The 27,558-nt window shown below is 45.9% G+C and overlaps 1 protein-coding gene, 4 non-coding genes and 32 pseudogenes across 7 annotated transcripts in view; 1 reads left to right on the forward strand and 36 right to left on the reverse strand.

Moving 5' to 3' along the window:
* Positions 1 to 27,558, forward strand: part of LOC134909240 (tetraspanin-3-like) — a 413,151-nt gene that overhangs the window by 91,449 nt on the left and 294,144 nt on the right. The window lies entirely within an intron of this gene.
* Positions 86 to 204, reverse strand: LOC134950789 (5S ribosomal RNA; annotated as a pseudogene).
* LOC134933332 (5S ribosomal RNA) lies at positions 312 to 430 on the reverse strand (annotated as a pseudogene).
* On the reverse strand, positions 535 to 653 carry LOC134938094 (5S ribosomal RNA; annotated as a pseudogene).
* LOC134954364 (5S ribosomal RNA) lies at positions 761 to 879 on the reverse strand (annotated as a pseudogene).
* LOC134933378 (5S ribosomal RNA) lies at positions 987 to 1,105 on the reverse strand (annotated as a pseudogene).
* Positions 1,213 to 1,331, reverse strand: LOC134934144 (5S ribosomal RNA; annotated as a pseudogene).
* On the reverse strand, positions 1,439 to 1,557 carry LOC134933083 (5S ribosomal RNA; annotated as a pseudogene).
* LOC134934659 (5S ribosomal RNA) lies at positions 1,665 to 1,783 on the reverse strand (annotated as a pseudogene).
* On the reverse strand, positions 1,891 to 2,009 carry LOC134934075 (5S ribosomal RNA; annotated as a pseudogene).
* On the reverse strand, positions 2,117 to 2,235 carry LOC134935882 (5S ribosomal RNA; annotated as a pseudogene).
* Positions 2,343 to 2,461, reverse strand: LOC134939945 (5S ribosomal RNA; annotated as a pseudogene).
* Positions 2,569 to 2,687, reverse strand: LOC134934227 (5S ribosomal RNA; annotated as a pseudogene).
* LOC134934486 (5S ribosomal RNA) lies at positions 2,795 to 2,913 on the reverse strand (annotated as a pseudogene).
* On the reverse strand, positions 3,021 to 3,139 carry LOC134941272 (5S ribosomal RNA; annotated as a pseudogene).
* LOC134934053 (5S ribosomal RNA) lies at positions 3,247 to 3,365 on the reverse strand (annotated as a pseudogene).
* LOC134944513 (5S ribosomal RNA) lies at positions 3,473 to 3,591 on the reverse strand (annotated as a pseudogene).
* On the reverse strand, positions 3,699 to 3,817 carry LOC134945011 (5S ribosomal RNA; annotated as a pseudogene).
* LOC134934905 (5S ribosomal RNA) lies at positions 3,925 to 4,043 on the reverse strand. Its single transcript, XR_010179834.1, has one exon. It is a non-coding gene; the product is annotated as a 5S ribosomal RNA (ribosomal RNA).
* On the reverse strand, positions 4,151 to 4,269 carry LOC134939989 (5S ribosomal RNA; annotated as a pseudogene).
* Positions 4,377 to 4,495, reverse strand: LOC134949355 (5S ribosomal RNA; annotated as a pseudogene).
* On the reverse strand, positions 5,690 to 5,809 carry LOC134944955 (5S ribosomal RNA; annotated as a pseudogene).
* Positions 5,917 to 6,035, reverse strand: LOC134949327 (5S ribosomal RNA; annotated as a pseudogene).
* LOC134935878 (5S ribosomal RNA) lies at positions 6,141 to 6,260 on the reverse strand (annotated as a pseudogene).
* LOC134953888 (5S ribosomal RNA) lies at positions 6,368 to 6,486 on the reverse strand (annotated as a pseudogene).
* On the reverse strand, positions 6,594 to 6,712 carry LOC134938227 (5S ribosomal RNA). The gene has a single exon (XR_010180820.1). It is a non-coding gene; the product is annotated as a 5S ribosomal RNA (ribosomal RNA).
* Positions 6,820 to 6,938, reverse strand: LOC134933099 (5S ribosomal RNA; annotated as a pseudogene).
* On the reverse strand, positions 7,046 to 7,164 carry LOC134937995 (5S ribosomal RNA; annotated as a pseudogene).
* LOC134936379 (5S ribosomal RNA) lies at positions 7,272 to 7,390 on the reverse strand (annotated as a pseudogene).
* On the reverse strand, positions 7,498 to 7,617 carry LOC134949745 (5S ribosomal RNA; annotated as a pseudogene).
* Positions 7,725 to 7,843, reverse strand: LOC134938216 (5S ribosomal RNA; annotated as a pseudogene).
* Positions 7,951 to 8,069, reverse strand: LOC134947698 (5S ribosomal RNA). Its single transcript, XR_010182704.1, has one exon. It is a non-coding gene; the product is annotated as a 5S ribosomal RNA (ribosomal RNA).
* Positions 8,177 to 8,295, reverse strand: LOC134934545 (5S ribosomal RNA; annotated as a pseudogene).
* On the reverse strand, positions 8,403 to 8,521 carry LOC134934269 (5S ribosomal RNA; annotated as a pseudogene).
* On the reverse strand, positions 8,629 to 8,748 carry LOC134953058 (5S ribosomal RNA; annotated as a pseudogene).
* Positions 8,856 to 8,974, reverse strand: LOC134952072 (5S ribosomal RNA; annotated as a pseudogene).
* On the reverse strand, positions 9,082 to 9,200 carry LOC134938604 (5S ribosomal RNA). The gene has a single exon (XR_010181135.1). It is a non-coding gene; the product is annotated as a 5S ribosomal RNA (ribosomal RNA).

A 27,558-nucleotide genomic window follows, 5' to 3' on the forward strand; every position in this document is an offset into this window, starting at 1 on the left:
GCTTTTCTTCTTCTAAATACTGGTAAATAAATGAATATGTTTAAAAATAGAATACATCAACAGAACGGTGTTGGCAGTACAAAAATACCTACAGCACCTTGTGCTCCTAGGTGGTCTCCCATCCAAGTACTTACCAGGCCCAACACTGCTAAGCTTCCACGATAAGATGAGATTGGGCGTATCCAGTGTGGTGTGCCTGTAAATGAGCTATGTGGTTTCTGTTAGAGCTTTTCTACTTCTAACTACTGGTACATAAATGAATAAGTTTGGAAATGCAATGCATCAACAGAACGGTGTTGGCAGTATAAAAACACCTACAGCAACTTGTATTCCCAGGTGGTCTCCCATCAAAATACTAACCAGGCCCAACACTGCTTAGCTTCCAAGATCAGATTAGATTGGGCATATCCAGTGTGGTGTGGCTGTAGATGAGCTTTGCATTTTCTGTTAGAGCTTTTCTACTTCTAACTACTGGTACATAAATGAATAAGTTTGAAAATGGAATACATCAACAAAACAGTGTTGGCATAAAAATACCTACAGCACCTTGTATTACCAGGTGGTCTCCCATCCAAGCACTAACCAGGCCCAACACTGCTTACCTTCCAAAATCAGATGAGATTGGGCGTATCCAGTTTGGTGTGGCTGTAGATGAGCTAAGTGGTTTCTATTAGAGCTTTTCTACTTCTAACTACTGGTACATAAATGAATAAGTTTGAAAATGGAATGCCTCAACAGAACGGTGTTAGCAGTATAGAAAGACCTTCAGCACCTTGTATTCCCAGGTGGTCTCCCATCCAAGTACTAACCAGGCCCAACACTGCTTAGCTTCCAAGATCAGAGGAGATTGGGCGTATCCACTGTGGTGTGGCTGTAGACAAAATTTGTTGTTTCTGTTAGAGCTTTTCTACTTCTAACTACTGGTACATAAATGAATAAGTTTGAAAATGGAATGTATTTAAAGAACAGTGTTGGCAGTACAAAAATACATACAGCACCTTGTATTCCCAGGTGGTCTCCCTTCCAAGTACTAACCAGGCCCAACATTGCTTAGCTTTCAAGATCAGATGAGATTGGGCGTATCCAGTGTGGTGTTGCTGTAGATAAGCGTTGTGGTTTCTGTTAGAACTTTTCTACTTCTAACTACTGGTACATAAATGAATAAGTTTGAAAATGGAATACCTCAACAGAACGGTGTTGGCAGTATAAAAATACCTACAGCACCTTGTATTCCCAGGTGGTCTCCCATCCAAGTACTAACCAGGGACAACACTGCTTAGCTTTCAAGATCAGATAAGATTGGGCGTATCCAGTGTGGTGTGGCTGTAGATAAGCATTGTGGTTTCTGTTAGAGCTTTTCTACTTCTAACTACTGGTACATAAATGAATAAATTTGAAAATAGAATGCCTCAACAGAACGGTGTTGGCAGTATAAAAACACCTACAGCACCTTGTATTCCCAGGTGGTCTACCATCCAAGCACTAACCAGGCCCAACACTGCTTAGTTTCCAAGATCAGAGGAGATTGGGTGTATCCAGTGTGGTGTGGCTGTAGATTAAATCAGTTGTTTCTGTTACAGCTTTTCTACTTCTAACTACTGGTACATAAATGAATAAGTTTGAAAATGGAATGCATCAACAGAACGGTGTTGGCAGTATAAAAATACCTACAGCACTTTGTATTCCCATGTGGTTTCCCATCCAAGTAGTAACCAGGTCCAACACTGCTTAGCTTCCAAGATTAAATGAGATTGGGCGTATCCAGTGTGGTATGGCTGTAGATGAAATTTGCGGTTTCTGTTTGAGCTTTTGTACTTATAACTACTGGTACATAAATGAATAAGTTTGAAAATGGAATGCATCATTAGAACGGTGTTGGCAGTATAAAAATACCTACAGCACCTTGTATTCACAGGAGGTCTCCCTTCTAAGTACTAACCAGGTCCAACACTGCTTAGTTTCCAAGATCAGATGAGATTGGGTGTATCCTGTGTGGTGTAGCTGTAGATGAGCTTTGTGGATTCTGTTAGAGCTTTTCTACTTCTAACTACTGGTACATAAATGAATAAATTTGAAAATAGAATGCCTCAACAGAACGGTGTTGGCAGTATAAAAACACCTACAGCACCTTGTATTCCCAGGTGGTCTACCATCCAAGCACTAACCAGGCCCAACACTGCTTAGTTTCCAAGATCAGTGGAGATTGGGTGTATCCAGTGTGGTGTGGCTGTAGATTAAATCAGTTGTTTCTGTTACAGCTTTTCTACTTCTAACTACTGGTACATAAATGAATAAGTTTGAAAATGGAATGCATCAACAGAACGGTGTTGGCAGTATAAAAATACCTACAGCACTTTGTATTCCCATGTGGTTTCCCATCCAAGTAGTAACCAGGTCCAACAATGCTTAGCTTCCAAGATTAAATGAGATTGGGCGTATCCAGTGTGGTATGGCTGTAGATGAAATTTGCGGTTTCTGTTTGAGCTTTTCTACTTATAACTACTGGTACATAAATGAATAAGTTTGAAAATGGAATGCATCATTAGAACGGTGTTGGCAGTATAAAAATACCTACAGCACCTTGTATTCACAGGTGGTCTCCCTTCTAAGTACTAACCAGGTCCAACACTGCTTAGTTTCCAAGATCAGATGAGATTGGGTGTATCCTGTGTGGTGTAGCTGTAGATGAGCTTTGTGGATTCTGTTAGAGCTTTTCTACTTCTAACTACTGGTACATAAATGAATAAGTTTGAAAATGGAATGCATCAACAGAACGGTGTTGGCAGTATAAAAATACCTACAGCACCTTGTATTACCAGGTGGTCACCCATCCAACTACTAACCATGCCCAACACTGCTTAGCTTCCAAGATCAGATGAGATAGGGCGTGTCCAGTGTTGTGTGGCTGTAGATGAGTGTTGTTGTTTCTGTTAGAGCTTTTCTTCTTCTAAATACTGGTAAATAAATGAATATGTTTAAAAATAGAATGCATCAACAGAACGGTGTTGGCAGTACAAAAATACCTACAGCACCTTGTGTTCCTAGGTGGTCTCCCATCCAAGTACTAACCAGGCCCAACACTGCTTAGCTTCCACGATAAGATGAGATTGGGCGTATCCAGTGTGGTGTGCCTGTAAATGAGCTATGTGGTTTCTGTTAGAGCTTTTCTACTTCTAACTACTGGTACATAAATGAATAAGTTTGGAAATGCAATGCATCAACAGAACGGTGTTGGCAGTATAAAAACACCTACAGCAACTTGTATTCCCAGGTGGTCTCCCATCCAAATACTAACCAGGCCCAACACTGCTTAGCTTCCAAGATCAGATTAGATTGAGCATATCCAGTGTGGTGTGGCTGTAGATGAGCTTTGCATTTTCTGTTAGAGCTTTTCTACTTCTAACTACTGGTACATAAATGAATAAGTTTGAAAATGCAATGCATCAACAGAACAGTGTTGGCAGTACAAATATACCTACAGCACCCTGTATTCCCAGGTGGTCTCCCATCCAAGTACTAACCAGGGTCAACACTGCTTAGCTTCCAACATCAGAAGAGATTGAGCGTACCCAGTGTGGTGGGGCTGCAGATGAGTTTTCTGGTTTCTGTTACAGGTTTTCTACTTCTAACTAATTGTACATAAATTAATGATTTAGAAAATGGAATGCATCAACAGAACGGTGTTGGCAGTATAAAAATACCTACAGCACTTTGTGTTCCTAGGTGGTCTCCCATCCAAGTACTAACCAGGACCAACACTGCTTAGCTTCCACGATAAGATGAGATTGGGCGTATCCAGTGTGGTGTGGCTGTAGATGAGCTTCGCTGTTTTTGTTAGAGCTTTTCTACTTCTAACTACTGGTACATAAATGAATAAGTTTGAAAATGGAATGCATCAAAAGAACTGAGTTGGCAGTATAAAAATACCTACAGCACCTTGTATTCCCAGGTGGTCTCCCATCCAAGTACTAACCAGGCCCAACACTGCTTAGCTTCCAAGATCAGATGAGATTGGGCGTATCCAGTGTGGTGTGCCTGTAAATGAGCTATGTGGTTTCTGTTAGAGCTTTTCTACTTCTAACTACTGGTACATAAATGAATAAGTTTGGAAATGCAATGCATCAACAGAACGGTGTTGGCAGTATAAAAACACCTACAGCAACTTGTATTCCCAGGTGGTCTCTCATTCAAATACTAACCAGGCCCAACACTGCTTAGCTTCCAAGATCAGATTAGATTGGGCATATCCAGTGTGGTGTGGCTGTAGATGAGCTTTGCATTTTCTGTTAGAGCTTTTCTACTTCTAACTACTGGTACATAAATGAATAAGTTTGAAAATGCAATGCATCAACAGAACAGTGTTGGCAGTATAAAAATACCTACAGCACCATGCATTCCCAGGGGGTCTCCCAGCCAAATACTAACCAGTCCCAACACTGCTTAGTTTCCAAGATCAGATGAGATTGGGCGTATGCAGTGTGGTGTGGAGGTAGATGAGTTTTGTGGTTTCTGTTAGAGCTTTTCTACTTCTAACTACTGGTATACACAAGGTTAGGTATTTGTGGTGAGCGCTGTTCCTTCCCAAGGACGTGTGCAAAAATTATTTACTCAATGTCCAATTTCTTAAAAATACATTTTTATTTTTATATCCATGATAATTTGGTGACACAATGCACATTATACATGGATTGGACATACATAAAACATGAAATCGTTTGAATAAAATTGATGAATTATTGCACAGACCCTTAATTGTAAACAAATGACAAAACAGTCTATGTGCAAATCATATGATGGTGGAACTTCTGGCTCATACCGTAGGAGGCATGTGGTGTGTGCCTTCGATGTAAATAGGGTTCCAGCTAGCAGCCCAGCAACACACCACACACTTTGCCAATGTAGATGGATATCACAGGTTCCCGGTGAGAGTCCAAGAAGGTCACAGTCCCATTAATAGTACGGCACTATTAATGGGACTGTGACCTTCTTGGAAAGGCACACACCACATGCCTCCTACGGTATGAGCCAGAAGTTCCACCATCATATGATTTGCACATAGACTGTTTTGTAATTTGTTTACAATTAAGGGTCTGTGCAATAATTCATCAATTTTATTCAAACGATTTCATGTTTTATGTATGTCCAATCCATGTATAATGTGCATTGTGTCACCAAATTATCATGGATATAAAAATAAAAATGTCTTTTTAAGAAATTGGACATTGAGTAAATAATTTTTGCACACGTCCTTGGGAAGGAACAGCGCTCACCACAAATACCTAACCTTGTGTATGCCATAATCCTTGACATTGATGTTAGTGTCTTTTTGGTATTTTAATGGTTTGCGGCATATTCCTCTCCCAAAGTGCGCAATAATCCACCTAAATTTCTTCTAACTACTGGTACATAAATGAATAAGATTGAAAATGGAATGCATCAACAGAACAGTGTTGGCAGTATAAACATAACTACAGCACCTTGTATTCCCAGGTGGTCTCCCATCCAAGTACTAACCAGGCACAACTCTGCATAGCTTCCAAGAGTAGATGAGATTGTGCGTATCCAGTGTGGTGCTGCTGTAGATGAGCTTTGAAGTTTCTGTTAGAGCTTTTCTACTTCTAACCACTGGTACATAAATAAATGTTTAAAAATGGAATGCATCAACAGAACGGTGTTAGCAGTATAAAAACACCTACAGCACCTTGTATTTTTAGGTGGTCTCCCATCCAAGTACTAACCAGGCCCAACACTGCTTAGTTTCCAAGATCAGAAGAGATTGGGTGGTAACCAGTGTGGTGTGGCTGTATATGAGCTTTGCGGTTTCTGTTAGAGCTTTTCTACTTCTAACTACTGGTACATAAATGAATAAGATTGAAAATGGAATGCATCAACAGAACAGTGTTGGCAGTATAAACATAACTACAGCACCTTGTATTCCCAGGTGGTCTCCCATCCAAGTACTAACCAGGCACAACTCTGCATAGCTTCCAAGAGCAGATGAGATTGTGCGTATCCAGTGTGGTGCTGCTGTAGATGAGCTTTGAAGTTTCTGTTAGAGCTTTTCTACTTCTAACCACTGGTACATAAATAAATGTTTAAAAATGGAATGCATCAACAGAACAGTGTTAGCAGTATAAAAACACCTACAGCACCTTGTATTTTTAGGTGGTCTCCCATCCAAGTACTAACCAGGCCCAACACTGCTTAGCTTCCAAGATCAGAAGAGATTGGGTGGTATCCAGTGTGGTGTGGCTGTATATGAGCTTTGTGGTTTCTGTTAGAGCTTTTCTACTTCTAACTACTGGTACATAAATGAATAAGTTTGAAAATGGAATGCATCAACAGAACGGTGTTTTTAGTATAAAAATACCTACAGCACCTTGAATTCCCAGGTGGTCTCCCATCCAAGTACTAACAAGGAACAACACTGCTTAGCTTCCAAGATCAGATGAGATTGGGCATATCCAGTGGGGTGTGGCTGTAGACAAGCTTCATGGTTTCTGTTAGAGCTTTTCTACTTCTAACTACTGGTACATAAATTAATAAGTTTGAAAATGGAATGCATCAACAGAACGGTGTTGGCAGTATAAAAATACCGACAGCACCTTGTATTCCCAGGTGGTCCCCCATCCAAGTACTAACCAGGCCCAACACTGCTTAGCTTCCAAAATCAGATGAGATTGGGCGTATCCAGTGTGGTGTGGCTGTAGATGAGCTTTGTTGTTTCTGTTAGAGCTTTTCTACTTCTAACTACTGGTACATAAATGAATAAGTTTGAAAATGGAATGCATCAACAGAACAGTGTTGGCAGTGTAAAAATACCTACAGCACCTTGTATTCTCAGGTGGTCTCCCATCCAAGTACTAACCAGGCCCAACACTGCTTAGCTTCCAAGATCAGAAGAGATTGGGGGGATCCAGTTTGGTGTGGCTGTATATGAGCTTTGTGGTTTTTGTTAGAGCTTTTCTACTTCTAACTACTGGTACATAAATGAATAAGTTTGAAAATGGAATGCATCAACAGAATGATGTTGGCAGTATAAAAATACCTACAGCACCTTGTAATCTCAGGTGGTCTCCCATCCAAGTACTAACCAGGCCCAACACTGATTTGCTTTCAAGATCAGATGAGATTGGGCATATCCAGTGTGGTGCGGCTGTAGATGAGCTGTGTAGTTTCTGTTAGAGCTTTTCTACTTCTAACTACTGGTACATAAATGAATAAGTTTGAAAATGGAATGCATCAACAGAACGGTGTTGGCAGTATTAAAATACCTACAGCACCTTGTATTCCCAGGGGGTCTCCCAGCCAAGTACTAACCATGCCCAACACTGCTTAGCTTCCATGACCAGATGAGATTGGGCGTATCTAGTGTGGTGTGGCTGTAGATGAGTTTTGTTGTTTCTTTTAGAGCTTTTCTACTTCTAACTACTGGTACATAAATGAATAAATTTGAAAATGGAATGCATCAACAGAACGGTGTTGGCAGTATAAAAATACCTACAGCACCTTGTATTCCCAGGTGGTCTCCCATCCAAGTACTAACCAGGCCCAACACTGCTTAGCTTCCAAGATCAGAAGAGATTGGGTGGTATCCAGTGTGGTGTGGCTGTATATGAGCTTTGCGGTTTCTGTTAGAGCTTTTCTACTTCTAACTACTGGTACATAAATGAATAAGTTTGAAAATGGAATGCATCAACAAAACGGTGTTTTCAGTATAAAAATACCTACAGCACCTTGTATTCCCAGGTGGTCTCCCATCCAAGTACTAACAATGAAAAACACTGCTTAGCTTCCAAGATCAGATGAGATTGGGCATATCCAGTGTGGTGTGGCTGTAGACAAGCTTCATGGTTTCTGTTAGAGCTTTTCTACTTCTAACTACTGGTACATAAATGAATAAGTTTGAAAATGGAATGCATCAACAGAACGGTGTTGGCAGTATAAAAATACCTACAGCACCTTGTACTCCCAGGTGGTCTCCCATCCAAGTACTAACCAGGCCCAACACTGCTTAGCTTCCAAGATCAGATGAGATTGGGCGTATCCAGTGTGGTGTGGCTGTAGATGAGCTTTGTTGTTTCTGTTAGAGCTTTTCTACTTCTAACTACTGGTACATAAATGAATAAGTTTGAAAATGGAATGCATCAACAGAACGGTGTTGGCAGTATAAAAATACCTACAGCACCTTGTATTCCCAGGTGGTCTCCCATCCAAGTACTAACCAGGCCCATCACTGCTTAGCTTCCAAGATCAGAAGAGATTGGGGGGATCCAGTTTGGTGTAGCTGTATATACGCTTTGCGGTTTTTGTTAGAGCTTTTCTACTTCTAACTACTGGTACATAAATTAATAAGTTTGAAAATGGAATGCCTCAACAGAATGATGTTGGCAGTATAAAAATACCTACAGCACCTTGTAATCTCAGGTGGTCTCCCATCCAAGTACTAACCAGGCCCAACACTGCTTTGCTTTCAAGATCAGATGAGATTGGGCATATCCAGTGTGGTGCGGCTGTAGATGAGCTGTGTAGTTTCTGTTAGAGCTTTTCTACTTCTAACTACTGGTACATAAATGAATAAGTTTGAAAATGGAATGCATCAACAGAACGGTGTTGGCAGTATTAAAATACCTACAGCACCTTGTATTCCCAGGTGGTCTCCCATCAAAGTACTAACCAGGCCCAACACTGCTTAGCTTCCAAGATCAGAAGAGATTGGGTGGTATCCAGTGTGGTGTGGCTGTATATGAGCTTTGCTGTTTCTTTTAGAGCTTTTCTACTTCTAACTACTGGTACATAAATGAATAAATTTGAAAATGGAATGCATCAACAGAACGGTGTTTTCAGTATAAAAATACCTACAGCACCTTGTATTCTCAGGTGGTCTCCCATCCAAGTACTAACAAGGAACAACACTGCTTAGCTTCCAAGATCAGATGAGATTGGGCATATCCAGTGTGGTGTGGCTGTAGACAAGCTTCATGGTTTCTGTTAGAGCTTTTCTACTTCTAACTACTGGTACATAAATGAATAAGTTTGAAAATGGAATGTATTAACAGAACGGTGTTGGCAGTATAAAAATACCTACAGCACCTTGTATTCCCAGGTGGTCTCCCATCCAAGTACTAACCAGGAACAACACTGCTTAACTTCCAAGATCAGATGAGATTGGGCATATCCAGTGTGGTATGGCTGTAGATGAGCTTTGTTGTTTCTGTTAGAGCTTTTCTACTTCTAACTACTGGTACATAAATGAATTAGTTTGAAAATGGAATGCATCAACAGAACGGTGTTGGCAGAATAAAAATACCTACAGCAGTTTCTGTTAGAGCTTTTCTACTTCTAACTACTGGTACATAAGTGAATAAGTTTTGAAAATGGAATGCATCAACAGAACGGTGTTGGCAGTATAAAAATACCTACAGCACCTTGTTTTCCCAGGTGGTCTCCCATCCAAGTACTAACCAGGGTTGCCTTGTGTGAAATCCGGCCCTGATGTACAGCGAAAACATAAAAAAAACGAATATGAGTAGTACGTTCAAGATACTATTTTCCTTTTGATTCCACCTTTGTGAGTCACACATAAAGGAAAGTGCTTGAAGAACAGAGAGCCACCGTCAAAGGGGTGGTCTCCTATGAAAAACAAGGATACCATTGATGGGGTGTAGCATGGTATGCCTGCTGTCAGGGACCCGGCGCACAGTATACCGGTGCCGGAATCCCGACAGCCGGCATACCAACACCGTTCCTCCCTCTTGGTGGTCCACGACCCCCCTGTAGGGAAATTGATAGCATTGTGCACGCAGTGCACCACCGTGCCCGCAGCGAGCCCACAAGTGGCTCATTTGCACTCGCCACGCTGTCGGTTTGCCGGCGGTAGGGATTCCAGCACCAATATGCTGTGTGCTGGGACCCTGACAGCCGGCATACCATGCTACACCCGGTCAAAGGTATCATTGTATTTCATAGGAGATATACCTGCCTTAATTTCTCGGGAACACTTAAAAAAAGTGAAAGAGGGCATACCCCACTCACTATGAGGTGTATCTTGTGCACATAAAGGTTTCTTTTCAACAAAGCGCATTTCATCAGAACCAGGGCCATCTATTCATATGGGCTCAATGGGCACTTGCCCAAGGGCTCCAGGAATATAAGGGCCCTAGGCTGATTGCTGAGGGTCCCCTCTTTCTGGGAGTACCAGATTTTTGAAAATTGAGCAAGGGGAACCAGAGATATCCGACTTCAAAGCAGTGGTCCCCATCTGTTTGACTTATAGTTTTTCTGAGGGTATACTCCATAAGCTGGGACTCCCCCCTTTTGGTTGACACTGGCAGCTTGTCTCTACTATGCCCAGAACCAGAGACATCTGCCTTCCAGCAGCTGGTCCCTGCTCTAGCTCTGCATGTCTGGTATACAGTTTTATATTTTCATTGGTGGATTGCTCTGGCTTCTGAACTCTGATCCCCAAGTCCCCAATACCTCCTTAAAGGTGAGACTCTTTAGTGTTTTTATCCCATTCAAAGCTAAGAAATCTATTTCCAGGAACTGGAGATATCTGCAGTCAAGCAAGCTGCCATCTCACCGGAAAATGTAGAATATTAAGCCCACTCCACTATCCACCCCTCCCCTGCGTGTTAAACACCCCCTACCACCCTGGAAATCATGTACCAGGGCCCCTTCATTCGGCCCAATGCCCCCTTATACAGTTTAGTGTTCCCTCCGCCGCATCTGTGCAGTAAAGGATTAATTAGCAGAAATTACTGCTCCAGGTCCTACATGTTGAGCTGAAGATAGAACACCCCCTACTGCCCACGGGACATCAAAGCTGCTGCTGCTAGCACCCCCAACCCCTACAGCTGGAGGATAGGTAGGGGCCCCAGTGCATTGTCGTGCCCAGGGGCCCACACTACTGTTAAGACAGCCCTGATTAGAACAGTAAGCCTACCCCAACATTGTAACTAGAAATCTTTCTTTCGTATGAAGGATTCATTTCCTTCCCCAGTTTACAAAGTTCTATTTTTTGTCCTCCCTAATGTCCCGCATTGAATTGGGCTTTCTACAGGAGTAAAAATTCCAAAAAGGTATTCATTTTAAAATAATTTTTTTAGTAACACTGTTGCCCTAAAAATGAGCTAAAAACATACAATATTAACAGTCCCTAAAAAATTATGTTGGTGCAAGAAAACAGAATAAACAGTCCTGTCTTGAAGGTAAGATGGAACTAATGTTCAATGTGCTTGAACTGGTGGGGGGGGGGGGGGGGGGGAAGACAGTCACTTCCGCCTCCGAGTCATTTAGATTCAATAGGAACCTTTGTCAAGGAGTGTGGGGAACCCTATATTTATCTACCCGGCAGCCAATAAAGATTCCCTGGAAATAACATGTAGTCATCCTATCTTCAATATAAATTATACACAGCCTAAAGGGACGTCCTTAACTGGAATGACTTTGGTATGCCGTCCAAAGTCAGTAGTGATGTAGTAGTTACTAATCTCTATCCGTGCTTTTTTAGTGTAGTGTAGTTTCTCTGAAATCGTGCGTCTCTATGGGGCTAATTCAGACCTGATCGTTGCTGTGCATTTTCGCACAGCAGTGATCATGTCTGAACTGCGCATGCATCGGTGCCGCAGTGCGCCGGCACATGCCAGACAGCCGACGGCTGTCTCAGCCCAGTGATCGCCTCTACCTGATTGACAGGCAGAGGTGGTCACTGGGCGGGAGGGGACTGGCCGGTGGTGTTTGGCTGCGGTCTGGGCAAAGCAGGTGTGCCCGGACCATTGGGGGGTCGGGCCGCGGGGGCTGGGTGACGTGACACGCAGCTGCTGAGACCCTCACAGCGATGGGTAGCTCCCTGCCAGCGCGCAGGAGCTGCACTGGTGAGGAGCTACTCTTCAAATACAAAAGCATTGCCGCCGTGCGATGCTTTTGTACTTGTGCGACGGGGCAGGGTCTGACATGCGGGGCGTCCCCCGCATGTCAGGGAAGCTGATCGTAGATGTGCTAGATTTAGCACATCTACGATCAGATCTGAATTACCCCCCATATGTCTCGATGAAGATGCAAATGCACACACAAACCCCGATTATCGATAATGTACGCATGCGCACCAAGCACAAAAAAAAACCACAATATGCATGCGTCAAAACGCATTGTGCGAAGCAGTCTGACATGCGTGCGTACGCACAGCAGTACGCACAGAAACACGTACACAAGTACGGGGAATGGGAGGACTTGGGTGTGCCTCCATAACATGCACATAGAGTATATTAGCAAACCTCTGTAGGACAAATGCAGTGGGTAAACATCGATAGTCTGCTCCTATAAACTAGTTGAGCAGGTGTTAGCAAGTATTCTGTTCACTGATTAATAAGCAATCATTGTTTACATTACAAACATTACCTTCTCAACCCCCAAAAAACACATATAGGTTAAATGTTTTTTTCCAAAACATACCAGTGTTTTCAATGAACACTAAGCTTTTTTTGTAAACAGTACTAAAATAACATCTCTGCAAAAAAGGAGATTTATGGTAAGAACTTACCGTTGTTAAATCTCTTTCTGCGAGGTACACTGGATTCCACAGGGAATTACATTGGGGTGTAGAGTTGGATCTTGATGCGAGGCACCAACAGGCTAAAAGCTTTGACTGTTCCCAGGATGCATAGCGCCGCCTCCTCTATATCCCCGCCTCCAGGCACTGGAGCTCAGTTTTGTTAACCAGTCCAATGCAGTAGCAGGTAAAAGAGACAACAATAGTTAGTAGCCAAAGACAACCACATTCTCACGACAGGAGAAGGTACCAGCGGCTAATGCCATACAAACCCAAAGAAGCTAAGTGCGTCAGGGTGGGCGCCCTGTGGAATCCAGTGTACCTTGCAGAAAGAGATTTAACAATGGTAAGTTCTTACCATAAAACTCTTTTTCTGCAGCGGTATACACTGTGATTCCACAGGGAATTACATCGGGGATGTCCTAAAGCAGTTCCTCATGGGAGGGGATGCACTGTAGCGGGCACAAGAATCCGGCGTCCAAAGGAGGCATCCTGGGAGGTGGAAATATCAAAGGCATAGAACCTGATGAACGTGTTCACTGAGGACCACGTAGCCACCTTGCACAATTGTTCTAGGGACGCGCCACGGCGGGCCGCCCAAGAAGGTCCAACAGACCGAGTAGAATGGGCCTTGATAATAGCAGGAGCTGGAAGTCCAGCCTGTACATAAGCTTGTGCAATCACTATTCTAATCCATCTGGCCAAGGTCTGCTTATTCACAGGCTAGCCACGTTTGTGAAAAACAAAAAAGGACAAAGAGAGAATCAGATCTCCTAAGAGAGGCGGTTCTCTTCACATATATACGAGAGCCCGTACCACATCCAAAGACCCTTCTTTGGAGGACAAACCAGGAGAGATAAAGGCCGGAACCACAATCTCTTGGTTAAGGTGGAAAGACGACACCACCTTAGGCAGACAACCAGGGTGAGTTCTAAGAACTGCACGGTCACGGTGAAAAATCAGAAAGGGTGACCGATAGGACAAGGCACCCAAGTCTGAAACCCTTCTACCAGAGGCAATAGCCAGCAAAAATAAGACCTTAAGTGTAAGCTATTTAAGGTCCACAGACTCAAGAGGTTCAAACGGAGACTCTTGTAGGGCATCCAAAACAACCGACAAATCCCAAGGAGCCACAGGATGAACATAGGGAGGTTGAATCCGTAAAACACCCTGAGTGAAAGTATGAACGTCAGGCAGAGTTGCAATTTTTCTCTGAAACCATTCCGACAGGGCTGAAATATCAATCTTGAGGGAGGCAAGACGAAGGCCTAAGTCCAGGCCCTATTGCAGAAAAGCCAAAAGTTTGGCAGTACTGAACTTGTACGCATCATAATTCTTTGCCGCACACCAGGTGAAGAATTTGAGACCCTATAATAAATCCAAGTCGAAGCTGGTTAACGGGCCTTCAACATAGTTTGAACGACCGCCTCAGAAAATCCCTTGGTCCTCAGAACTGAAGCTTCAAGAGCCATGCCGTCAAAGCCAGTCGGGCCAGATCCTGGTATACACAAGGGCCCTGAACGAGGAAGTCTGGGCGTTGCGGAAGTAGAAGAGGATGCTCTAACGAGAGACGCTGCAGGTATGAGAACCAATGCCGTCTGGGCCACGCTGGAGCGATTAGAAGTATTAAAGCTCCTTCTTGCTTGAACTTCCTTATTACCCTGGGCAGGAGTGACACTGGAGGGAACATGTATGGCTGCCGAAAGTTCCATGGAATTGCCAGTGCATCCACAAACGCTGCTGGAGGATCCCTTGTCCTTGTTCCGAAGACCGGAACCTTGTGATTGTGAAGAGACGCCATCAGGTCTACATCTGGTAGGCCCCACCTGTGCACTAGGAGTTGAAAGACTTCCGGATGAAGGCTCCACTCTCCGGCGTGTACGTCCTTAAGATCTGAGGAAGTCCGCTTCCCAGTTGAGGATCCCCGGAATGAACACTGCCGATATGGCTGGCAGATGGCGTTCCGCCCATAGAAGAATCTTTGACACTTCCCGTATCGCCATGCGGCTTCGAGTGCCACCTTGATGATTTATGTATGTCACCGTGGTGGCGTTGTCCGACTGTACTTGAACAGGCCTATTCTGTACCAGAGGCAGGGCCAGTTTCAGAGCATTGAACACTGCCCTCAACTCCAGAATGTTTATCGGGAGGAGAGATTCCTCTCTGGTCCACTGACCTGGAAGAGAGTGTTGCTCCAACACTGCACCCCATCCCTGCAGAGTGGTATTCGTTGTTAAGAGGACCCAGTTGGAGATCCAGTGTCACAACTGAGGGTTTTGGCTGACAGGAGAAAGCCTCAGTTGTAGGGGCTGAGAGGAACTTAAACCGGGGAGGTTTAATCAGACCCCTGGACATGTAAGTGTTAAAAGAAAACCCGAAGGTGTGACCAGGACAACCAGGTAAAAGTCAAAATAAAAGTTTATTAACAGACTCCGTGTAAACAAACAGTATTCAAGGTAAATAATGGCAATGATAAATAATATGATTCCTGGAGCACTCTGACCATGAAATGGTTACACATGACACTGGTAGGTAAGAACAGCTGTTACAGTCCTTAGATGGAATAACCTTACCAGGCCTGGCTGTAGTAGTGAAGATATCCAAGGAACATGCCAGTAGATGGAACAGATGAAGTTGGTAACTTGAATCAGCTGTTTTAATTGCTGGATGGAACCAGCCAGGTGGTAAGACACGGAGTGGATGCGGAATGGAATCAGCCAGATAATAAAGTCACTGAATGAATGTTGGGTGGAACCAGCCAGGTGATGAAACACGGAGTGAATATAGTAAGATGCTAGGGAGCGTGGAAACAGAGGAATTGAAGGATGATTACCGGTGGTAGTGGATACTGCTGGAAGCAGATGAAATAGCTGGAAGCTGGTAACTGGTTCAGCCACGGAGGACTGCAGAGTCAGGCTGCACCGCAGGATGGTAGGCAGGTGCAAGTCTCTTTGGTGGATGCTGTAGACAGGAGCTGGAACCTGGAAACACAACCACAGGAGAGAGACTGGAATAAGGTATGACAAACAAAGCACTGACCATTTGCTGGCCCAGGCACAGGATACTTATACCTGCAGCAATGCAGGTATTGGCTGGGCAATTATGCAGATCTCCAGGCAGTGGATTGGAGGAACTGAAGCATGTGATTGAATCCAACATGGCTGCGCCCATGTTAGAACTTGGAGGGAAAACTGGTTTAGGAAACCATGTGGAAACATAACTGCAATGGCGGCGCCGGCCGCAGAGGACAGGAGACGCCAGACTGAGAAATGTATGCTGATACTCGTGGATGACAACGGAGGCCGCGGCAGGCATGGAACACCACACTGACAACCTGCACCTATAACACAGGAGCAGCGGCGGAGGCCGCGGAGAACGGGAGACGCCATGCAGGATTCAAACATGGCGCCGCTGTGACAGCATCTCAGCGTGACAGGAGGAATGTGCAGTATGTGGACACAGATGAGATCCGGCCTTGGAACGCTGAGCGAGCCTCAGGAGACATCTGAAAGGCAGGTAATGGCGTCCAGATACCCGGATCGTGACAGCACCCCCCCTTTAGGAGTGGCCCCAGGACGCTTCTTAGGCTTTAGAGGAAACTTCGAGTGGAAATTCCGGACCAAGGCAGGAGCATGGACATCAGACGCATTGGTCCAAGAGCGTTCTTCAGGACCATAGCCCTTCCAGTCAATAAGATACTGCAACTGACCATAACGGAAACGTGAGTCCAGAATCTTGGCCACCTCATACTCAACTCCCCGTTGAGTCTGAACTTTAGGAGCTGGAGGAAGTGCAGAATGAAACCGATTCAGGATCAGCGGTTTCAACAGAGAAACATGGAATGTCCTGGGTATTTTCAAGAAGGGAGGTAACTGGAGTCTGTAAGCAACAGGATTGATGACTTGTTCAATTTTAAAAGGACCGATGTAACGAGGAGCAAATTTCATGCTGGGATCTCTCAACCTCAAATTCTTCGTGGACAACCATACTCGATCACCCACCTTGAGAGCAGGAACCGCTCTATGCTTCCTATCGGCAAACTTCTTGTACCTAAATGAGGCTTTAAGCAGGGCTGCGCGGACATTCTTCCAGTTGTTTGAAAACGGACGCAAGGTGACATCCACTGCTGGAACAGAAGTTGCTGGAAGCGGTTGGAATTCTGGAACCTTAGGGTGAAATCCATAGTTGATGAAGAATGGTGTTGAGGAGGATGAGGAATGGTATTGATTGTTGTGGCTAAACTCAGCCCAAGGAAGGAGTTGAACCCAGTCATCTTGGGAGGAAGACACATAAATGCGGAGGAAGGCCTGCAAGTCCTGATTCACCCTCTCGGTTTGACCATTGGTCTGAGGATGGTAAGCTGTAGAAAACTTTAACTTGACTTGGAGGGCTTGACACAAACTTCGCCAAAATTTGGCTACAAATTGTACTCCACGATCGGAGATGATCTCTTCAGGAAGACCGTGAAGTCGGAAGATCTCTTGGATAAACACTTGGGCCAACTTGGAAGCTGATGGGAGACCGGTGAGGGGTATGAAATGTGCCATCTTGGTGAACCGGTCAACTACCACCCAGATGGTATTAAACTTATTGCATATAGGCAGATCTGTAACAAAGTCCATCGACAAATGGGTCCACGGTCGACTGGGAACAGATAATGGAACCAGTTGCCCCGCAGGAGACTGGCGGGGAACTTTGTGTTGGGCACACTTTGGGCAAGAGGCAATAAACTCCTTGACGTCCTTCTTCAGAGTTGGCCACCAGTAGGACCTAGAGATAAACTCGAGGGTTTTCTGAATGCATGTATGTCCGGCAAAACGGGAAGCATGGGCCCAATGCATGAGCTTCTTCCTTAACACCGGCTTCACAAAACTTTTCCCTGGTGGGGGCGTAGAGTCCATCCCTACCGTGGAGAATGCCAACGGATTAATAATAGGATGCTTATCTGAAGACTCTGACTCGTTTTCTTGCTCCCAAGAGCAGGAAAGGGCATCGGCCTTGCGATTCTGAGAGCCCGGACAGAACTGGAGTTTAAAGTCGAACCTGGAAAAGAAAAGTGCCCATCTGGCCTGACGGGGGTTAAGACATTGTGCGCCTTTCAGGTATAAAAGATTCTTGTGGTCAGTAAGTATCGTGATTGAATGAGAAGCTCCCTCCAACAGATATCTCCACTCCTCAAGAGCGAGCTTGATGGCTAGCAACTCCTGGTCGCCAATGGCATAGTTGCGCTCAGCTGGGGAGAACTTCCGGGAGAAGAAACTGCAGGGATGTAGATGGCCATCTTTAGCCCTTTGGGATAACACCATTCCTACTCCAACGGAGGAGGCATCCACCTCTAAGATGAAAGGAGAGTCGGTGTCGGGCTGTTTCAGAACTGGTGCAGAGATGAAACGTTGTTTTAGAAGATGAAAAGCTTGCGTAGCTTCTTCAGACCACTTGGACGGGTTAGCACCCTTCTTGGTTAATGCAGTGATAGGCGCCACAATGGTGGAAAAGTCTCGTATGAACTTTCTGTTATAATTGGCGAACCCTAAGAACCTCTGGACCCCTTTGAGGGTTAAGGGTATCGGCCAATTCTGGATTGCTTGTAGTTTCTCAGGATCCATCTCTAGTCCGGAACCGGACACAATGTAAACTAGGAACGGAATGGATTTAACTTCAAAGACACATTTCTCCAATTTGCAATAAAGATGATTGACTCGGAGACGGGACAGAACCTCCTTTACCCAGAAACGATGTTCCTCTAGATTATTGGCAAAGATGAGGATATCATCTAGATAAACCACGACATGGTTATGTCTCTGACACATAAGATGTCTCTGAAGATCTCATTCACGAAATGCTGGAAGACAGCTGGAGCATTGCTCAATCCGAAGGGCATGACGAGGTACTCATAATGTCCATCACGGGTGTTAAAAGCGGTCTTCCACTCGTCACCCTCATGGATCCGGATGAGATTGTAGGCACCCCTCAAATCCAACTTTGCAAAGATGGTTGCTCCGCTGACTCTATCGAAGAGCTCTGTAATCAAAGGTAAAGGATACCGGTTCTTGACGGTAATGTCGTTCAGACCTCTGTAATCGATGCACGGTCGCAGACCACCGTCCTTCTTCTTAACGAAGAAGAAGCCTGCTCCAACTGGAGAAGAAGAAGGTCGGATAAAACCTTTCGCCAGGTTCTCTTTGATGTACTCCTCCATGGAGTGCGTCTCAGGCAGAGACAACGGGTAAGTTCGGCCTCGAGGTGGAACCTTCCCTGGAATGAGATCAATTGGGCAGTCCCATTCTCTATGAGGAGGAAGGATATCAGTAGAAGCCTTACTGAACACATCCGTGTAGTCTTGATATGGAGGAGGTGGAACATCAGACGACCTGGGGAAAGAAGAACAAACAGGAAGCACTTTGGACAAACAAGTCTTAGCACAGGAGGGACCCCATGCTAGTATTTGCGTAGTCGTCCAGTCAATCGACGGATTGTGGAGACTGAGCCATGGAAGGCCCAAAACCACTGGATGCGTGGCTCTTGGAATCACTAGAAAGGAAATAAATTCTGCATGAAGAACTCCCACTCTCAGACGAACTGGTAGAGTCCTTAGAGAAATAACTGCGTCAAAAATCTTGCTTCCATCTACTGCAGTTAAGGAGACGGACGAAGGAAGTCTCTCGGTGGGTAGGGACCACCGTTTAACATAAGCTTCGGTTATGAAATTCCCAGCTGCTCCGGAATCAAGGAGGGCAATGACGTTCCTGTAATGTTGAGCAATTTAGAGCGAGACTGGGAGATTACAATCATGAGGAGATGGAGAGGAGATCATTACTCCTAGCCGGCCCTCTCCTTGGCGAGCTAGGATTTGGAGTTTCCCGGACGTTTAGGACAGGCATTGATAATGTGAAACGGAGCTGCACAATAGAGACAGAGAGACACAGAGAGACGTCTTCGGCACTCAGCGGGAGATAGACGGGAACGGCCAATTTGCATGGGCTCATCCTTGGATGGAGACGGTTGACGAAGAGGAGGAGCAGAAGATTTTGGAGCAGACGATCTTCCTCGCTCGGTTGCTCTCTGTGTGAAACGTAGATCAACCTTCGTGCAAAGAGAAATTAGCTCATCCAACTTAGAGGGCAAGTCTCTGGTAGCTAACTCATCCTTGATGCATTCTGATAAGCCATGCCAGAATGCAGCATACAGGGCCTCGTCGTTCCATGCCAGTTCGGATGCCAGGATTTTGAACTGTATGAGATACTGTCCCACAGTACGTGTTCCCTGGCGTAAATGGAGAATCTCAGATGAAGCAGAGGTTACCCGGCCTGGCTCGTCGAAGATGCGCCTGAATGTTGCCACAAAGTCCATATAGGAGGACAGCAGGGGATCAGACTTCTCCCATAAAGGTGATGCCCAGTCAAGGGCTGAGCCACTGAGAAGGGAAATGATATAGGCAATTTTAGTACGGTCGCTGGGGAAATTGCCAGGCTGAAGCTCAAAGTGGATTTCGCATTGGTTAAGAAATCCCCTGCAGAACCTTGGAGATCCGTCAAACTTTGCTGGCGTTGGGAGATGAAGACGTGGAATGGAAATGGGTAAGGTGGGTGGGGTTACAGCTGGTGTCACTGTAGTGGACGCACCGGACGTGCCAGGTCCACGGAGGGTCGTTTTAATCCCATTCAGCCGCGTAGAGAGATCCTGGAGACAGCGGATGATGTGGCCTTGTGCAGCCTCCTGATGTTCGAGTCTGGCTGCCAGTTCTTGCATCGGCCTAGCCGCTTGATCCTGGTCTCCGGCTGGATTCATATGGTCAGTGCTTACTGTCACAACTGAGGGTTTTGGCTGACAGGAGAAAGCCTCAGTTGTAGGGGCTGAGAGGAACTTAAACCGGGGAGGTTTAATCAGACACCTGGACATGTAAGTGTTAAAAGGAAACCCGAAGGTGTGACCAGGACAACCAGGTAAAAGTCAAAATAAAAGTTTATTAACAGACTCCGTGTAAACAAACAGCATTCAAGGTAAATAATGGCAATGATAAATAATATGATTCCTGGAGCACTCTGACCATGAAATGGTTACACAGGACACTGGTAGGTAAGAACAGCTGTTGCAGTCCTTAGATGGAATAACCTTACCAAGCCTGGCTGTAGTAGTGAAGATATCCAAGGAACATGCCAGTAGATGGAACAGATGAAGTTGGTAACTTGAATCAGCTGTTGTAATTGCTGGATGGAACCAGCCAGGTGGTAAGACACGGAGTGGATGCGGAATGGAATCAGCCAGATGATAAAGTCACTGAATGAATGCTGGGTGGAACCAGCCAGGTGATGAAACATGGAGTGAATATAGTAAGATGCTAGGGAGCGTGGAAACAGAGGAATTGAAGGATGATTACCGGTGGTAGCGGATACTGCTGGAAGCAGATGAAATAGCTGGAAGCTGGAAACTGGATCAGCCATGGAGGACTGCAGAGTCAGGCTGCACCGCAGGATGGTAGGCAGGTGCGGGTCTCTTTGGTGGATGCTGGAGACAGGAGCTGGAACCTGGAAACACAACCACAGGAGAGAGACTGGAACAAGGTATGACAAACAAAGCACTGACCATTTGCTGGCCCAGGCACAGGATACTTATACCTGCAGCAATGCAGGTATTGGCTGGGCAATTATGCAGATCTCCAGGCAGTGGATTGGAGGAACTGAAGCATGTGATTGAATCCAACATGGCTGCGCCCATGTTAGAACTTGGAGGGAAAACTGGTTTAGGAAACCATGTGGAAACATAACTGCAATGGCGGCGCCGGCCGCAGAGGACAGGAGACGCCAGACTGAGAAATGTATGCTGATACTCGTGGATGACAACGGAGGCCGCGGCAGGCATGGAACACCACACTGACAACCTGCACCTATAACACAGGAGCGGCGGCAGAGGCCGCGGAGAACGGGAGACGCCATGCAGGATTCAAACATGGCGCCGCTGTGACAGCATCTCAGCGTGACAGGAGGAATGTGCAGTATGTGGACACAGATGAGATCCGGCCTTGGAACGCTGAGCGAGCCTCAGGAGACATCTGAAAGGCAGGTAATGGCGTCCAGATACCCGGATCGTGACATCCAGAAGGGACGACCCCCCCGCTTAATCGTTGGTCCTGTAGCCACCAGCCCAGTGACATGCAAACCTCCGGAGTAAAGGAGATCATGTGAGTCCTGATCTGGTGAGGCATGCCGTCCCACTTGGAAAGGATTAACCTCTGCAAAGGGCGGGAATGAAATTGAGCGTACTTTACCATGTCGAAAGCCGACACCATGAGGCCTAGTAATTGCATTGCCGAGTGTAGCGACACATGTGGGCGAGATAGGAAGCACCTTATTTTTGTCCTGAGGTTTCAGGACTTTCTCCAGAAATAAGAACAACCATTGGTTGTGTGTGTCCAGTAATGCCCCCAGGTGCACCATGCTCTCAGCAGGGACCAGCGAAGATTTCTTCCAGTTGATGAGCCACCCATGGTCTTGTAGGAATTGGACCGTCAGTTCCAGATGACAGAAGAGAACCTCTGGGGAGTTTGCCAGGATCAACAAGTCGTCGAGATACGGCAGGATCCTGATACTTTGATGGCAGAGCAGAGCCGTCATGACCTTGGTGAAGATTCTCGGAGCCGTGGTCAGACCAAAAGGTAAGGCCTGGAATTTAAAATGTAGGTTGCCAATAGCAAACCACAGTATTGCTGATGCGACATGGCAATAGGTATATGTAGGTAAACATCCTGTATGTCCAGGGATACCATATAGTCCATGGGCTACAAGGCCAGAACAATAGAGTGAAGAGTTTCCATACGGAATTTGGATACCTTCACAAATTTGTCCAATGATTTGGGTGGGTCGGGAGGAACCATTCGGTTTCAGAATAGTACCCCCTGCCTCTCTGAGCCAGAGGCACCGGCACTATCACTCCTGTGTCCAGGAGGCATTACACCACCAAATGGAGAGCTTTTGCTTTTAACAGATCCGAAGGGATGTTTGTCGAGCAAAACTGGCAAGGGGGACGTTTCTTGAAAGAGATGGCGTATCCATGAGTGACGACTTCCCTTACCCAGGCATCTGAAGTGGTCTGTAACCATACCTGGGCAAACCGTAGAAGTCGGCCTCCCACCCTGGGGTCCCCTAGGGGGAGGCCCACCCCGTTATGCAGCAGTCTTGTCTGGTTTGGAAGCAGGCAGACGGGCAGCCCAGGAACATATAGGTTTGTGCTTAGAGGTTTTGGAAGTGCGAGCCTGTTTCGGGTACGCCTGACCGTTTGCTTTACTTGGAGGTCGTAAGGAATGAAAGGTGGTACTTCTAGCCTTCAGAGCCAAAGGATTAGCACTCGGCAGACATGCAGTTTTAGCAGATGCTAAGTCAGCAACAATCTTGTTCAGATTTTCGCCAAAAGGATATCTCCATTAAAGGGGATCTCCTCCAAGGTCTTTTTAGAGTCCAGATCCACAGACCAGGGCCATAACCACAGAAACCGGCGAGCCAGAATGGACGTTGTAGATGCTTTGGCTGCCAAGACACCGGCCTCAGAGGCCGCCTCCTGAATGTAATGACCCGCAAGGGTGTAAATAGACTTCAAGCAACCCTCCACGCGCTTTTCTGTCAGTTCCTTCAGAGAGGTGACGATAGTAACAGGCAGAGTAGATGACACCACCAGACGTGCGACATGTGAGTCCACCGGCGGTGGTGTTTCCTAAATTTTACTTAACTCTGCAGCGAGAGGATAATGAGCTAGCATCCTTTTAGACAGGGAGAATTTCTTTCCTGGAGTCTCCCAGGATTCCTGACGTATGTCAACTAAATGGTCAGAATGTGGCAAAACTAATTTAGTGACCTTCTGACGCTTGAATTTATCGGGTTTCTTAGACGTATCTGGAGGTTCAGAATCATCATTATCAATCTGAAGAATCAGTTTGATAGCCTCCAAGAGGTCAGGAACATCCACCTGTGTAATAGATTCCCCATCAGAAGCATCTGCATCAGTGTCTGAGGGGTCAGTATATACACCATCTTCATCAGATGAAGTATCCGAAACATGCGTGGATTGTGAGGAAGTAATGGCCCGCTTAGATGACCCCTTGGTCCTAGGAGGGCGAGGGTTAGGTTTTTATTTAACCAAAGACTGATTTAATTGCTGCAGCTGAGTGGACAGTGTATCTGCCCATGGTGGATTAACTGCAGGGACAATATGTGGCTGCAATGGCACAGGAGGTCCCACAGGGGGCGCAAGTCTCATTACTAGCGTAGTCAGTAGATTGGAAAAAGCAGCCCAAGGTGGGTCTTGGTGTGCCACCGGTGCTGCAGACTGACTGAGGGGTATAGGACCCCCAGTACCTGGACCCACAGCTGGAATATTTTCCTCAGATAAATCCGTGGCGTGGCGTCAGCACTGCATGACGCAGGATAAGCCACGGATCTCCCGCCCTGTACAGCAGACATAATTTGGAAACATAGCCTTAGGGCGTAACGGTACAATATAGCCAGACAAATTACCTGACAAAAAACCCTGTGGAGTGTGACTGTAAATGCAGAGTACAAACAGAGGATTTAAGTGGTATATGGTGACTGAAATACACAGAGAAAAATACCAAAGTAGTATATCCTGTGAACACTATAGATATATAGAACCCTGATGCACTTAGCCCCCTTCAGGGTGCAGAATATAAGGATAGCAATATGTGTGAGAAACACGGAATAGGAACCACTCAGCAGCTATTGGCACACACAGTCACATGTACAATGCAGAAATTATTACAAACAACAATAAAACTGCACTGGACTAGCAATACTAAGTAAAGCTATGTATGTATACAGATATAACAATGCACAGTAAATACTGGATGTATATCACAGGATACTTGTCCTAAATATCCTTGTAGTTATGCACTTTTTCTTAACTAACACTGTCTAAATGACATGTAGAATACTTACGTGTCCTGTAAATGCACAGCGCTGATGATGCAGGCGGCTTTACAGAGGAGACTTTGCCCAGCAGTCCCAGGATCAGCGCAGCTCTGTGTAATGGTGCCCAAACGCTGACAGGGAGTGAGGGAGAGAGAGAGATGCAGCTCCAGGGAGGGAACATCTGCTGTAGATGGCGCCTGGGGCTGGGGGAGGGGCTACAGGTCAGAGCCTTATCCCTCTGCTGGACTTCACCACCGGGTACTGCGGGGCCTATATCAAATGGATTTTAAGAAATCCGACCTGTGCCTCTTGCCCTGGTGGTCTAGTGGGGTCCCTGCACAGCCACAGTGTCCACGCCAGTGGCGCGTTCCGTCTCCGGAGACCGCGCCGGATCGCAATTTCAGCAGGTCCCACCTGGGGGACCCTATTACCTATTCCCTATGATGCGGCAACGCGATCCAGGAGAGCAGCAGCTGTGAGTGTGCCTGATGGAACCGGAGCGCCTCCACGGTAAGTACCCGGCAACCAGGGCGCGCGAGTATACAGCGTCGCTGGAGGAGGTGAGGGAGCCGCAGCACGATATGTCAGAGTGACATATAGCACTTTTAAGTGCCTGTGCTGCGGCCCTTGAAGTCTTCTTTCTCAAAAAAAATGCTCTTGTCAGGGCTGCCTAGCGCAGTCCACCCTGTTAGCTGCCTGCACTGCAGGGACCAACTTACAAACTGAGCTCCAGTGCCTGGAGGCGGGGATATAGAGGAGCCGGCGCTATGCATCCTGGGAACAGTCAAAGCTTTTAGCCTGTTGGTGCCTCGGATCAAGATCCAACTCTACACCCCAATGTAATTCCCTGTGGAATCACAGTGTACCCCGCTGCAGAAATTACGTTGTTGTTTTTTTTAAAGTGGGATTTATCTGTAGAACTACAAACCAAATGAACTAAATAAAAATCGCCTGAAAATGCATAAATACACAAAACACAAACAATGTTAAATTAGCATTCATCTGCATAAAAATTAGGTTCCTAATGTGTAATTATTTGTAACACAATTTTTTTTTTTTTTCTCAAATGTTTTTTGAACTGCACCACATCATCGCCAACTGGATGTTGCCTTGTACTACGTAATACATTGGTAGACATTATTATTTGTTTGCTGATCAGACAATCCTTTACTGGTGGGTGCTGCACTGGACAGGGGAATCTGAACAGGGGCAGATTCATGCATCCTGACATTGCCTCTCAAGGCATTGGCAACATTTTGTCTTATGTGGTATTCTACTTGCGTTCTCTTGTTTTGAATTTTGTTTGCATTTGTTATAGTGTGTGTTTGTCTGACATTTGTAATATACATCACTGGGTTTGTCTTTATTTTATGTTTGTGCATTTTGGATGTAAATTTGTATGGTGGGAGGTTCAATATTGATCTTATGCATTGTGTGTGTGTGTGTGTGTGTGTGTGTGTGTGTGTGTGTGTGTGTGTGTGTGTGTGTGTGTGTGTGTGCATTTGCGTTGCATTCGCATGTAATTTCGTCCATCTCTGAATCTGCCCCTGAGTCACTGAGCCACATACAGACAAAGAGGTGTCACTGCTTACCACAGTGTCACCACTGCTAGTGGAACTACACATCATCTTGTGCAGTTATATTGGCCCTCATTCAAATTGGATTGCAAATGTCTGAAAATTGTAAACTGGCGATTTTTGGACATTTGCGCATGTGCAACCGCCACGCGTGAACTTTCCCAACGGGATCACAACCCAGCAGGATGCGACAGCACTGTGATTGACATCGGAGGGCAGTGGGGGGAGGGGGGGGGGGGGGGCAAAAGATGGTGGCAGTGCGCCTGCCTTCACAGCAAGGCAGGGGTCGACCCTTATTGATGCGGTTGCATTTGCGATGCGAATGCAGTTAGATTGTGATCGCAGCGCAGGGTGGCGCTTCTCATGCTGGCCTGCCCCTAGCAGCCAGGCTGCGCAGGCAGGGGTCGACCTTAAATCGATGCGTCCGCTATTACATTGCAGGGCAGCCTTGACCTGTGCTGGGTGGCCCCCAGCATGTGAGGAGATGGACGCAGATCTTGCTGCACGTGCAACGATCTGTGTCCTATCTCTGAATGAGGTCCCATGTGTGTGGTTGAGTGGAATCCAGCAAATTAGCTCCCTCTGCATTTGTGTGGAAATGTCAGGAGCCGGTTACAAAAGTAATGAGAGTAGAAAGCTTCCTGACACACAGAGGAAGGAAAAGAGACTTCTTGTTTGTGTTTCCTGGCAGAACAATTTAGGACTATGAATATCAATATAGCAGGAAGCTGTAGTATTTATCCCCAGTTACAGACAGCATGAAGTTAGACATGCTGTGATTATGAAGAAAAGGGTAGTTCATAAGAAAATGGGGAGCTAATGGCTTAGAATATAAAAAGAAACGTAAAAATCAACACATCAAAAGGTAGAGAAAGTGCAATATGGTGAGCAATGGCCTGATGGGCTGGTCTGGCGCACAGCATGGCCGACCGGCATACAGATTGAAGGGGGTGTGCCAAGCCCCAGTGACTTATGGCATGCCCCTGTGAGCCATGACCACACCCCTTCAGCAGTGACCATATCCTCTTCAGCTGTGGCCACCCCCCTGATGCCGCAGTCACACACACACAAACTGCTAGGCCCGGGCTTTTTAACAGTCACAGTCCATACCTGGCTGATCTTCTGCAGCTGTTGTCCTGAGCATGAGTCACCTGAAAACCTCGGTACTCAAGGTAACCACATTAATTTGTATAATGACAGCTTGCCTCCTAGGAGATCTTGTGACTTATTTAGAAACTTATGGGGGCTGTGGCTGCTGTCTGAAATAGCGGGATGGGATAAGAGATATGGAGTGTCAAAGTCGAAAAATATTACAGAACACACAGCACGTATAAAATACACACACACGCCCACTGCGCGTGCACTTGTTCCGCCGTGCGTGCACATATCCGCAATTTGCGTATGGTCGCTCCCGCGGTATGGTTATTTACGGCGGAGTTTGTGAACGCATGGAGAGCTATCAAAACATTACATATTTAATCTAAATAGTGCACATTGTACACATAGTCCCCCTGCA

Source organism: Pseudophryne corroboree, chromosome 1 (genome assembly GCF_028390025.1).
Source record: "Pseudophryne corroboree isolate aPseCor3 chromosome 1, aPseCor3.hap2, whole genome shotgun sequence".
NCBI classification, from domain to species: domain Eukaryota; kingdom Metazoa; phylum Chordata; class Amphibia; order Anura; family Myobatrachidae; genus Pseudophryne; species Pseudophryne corroboree.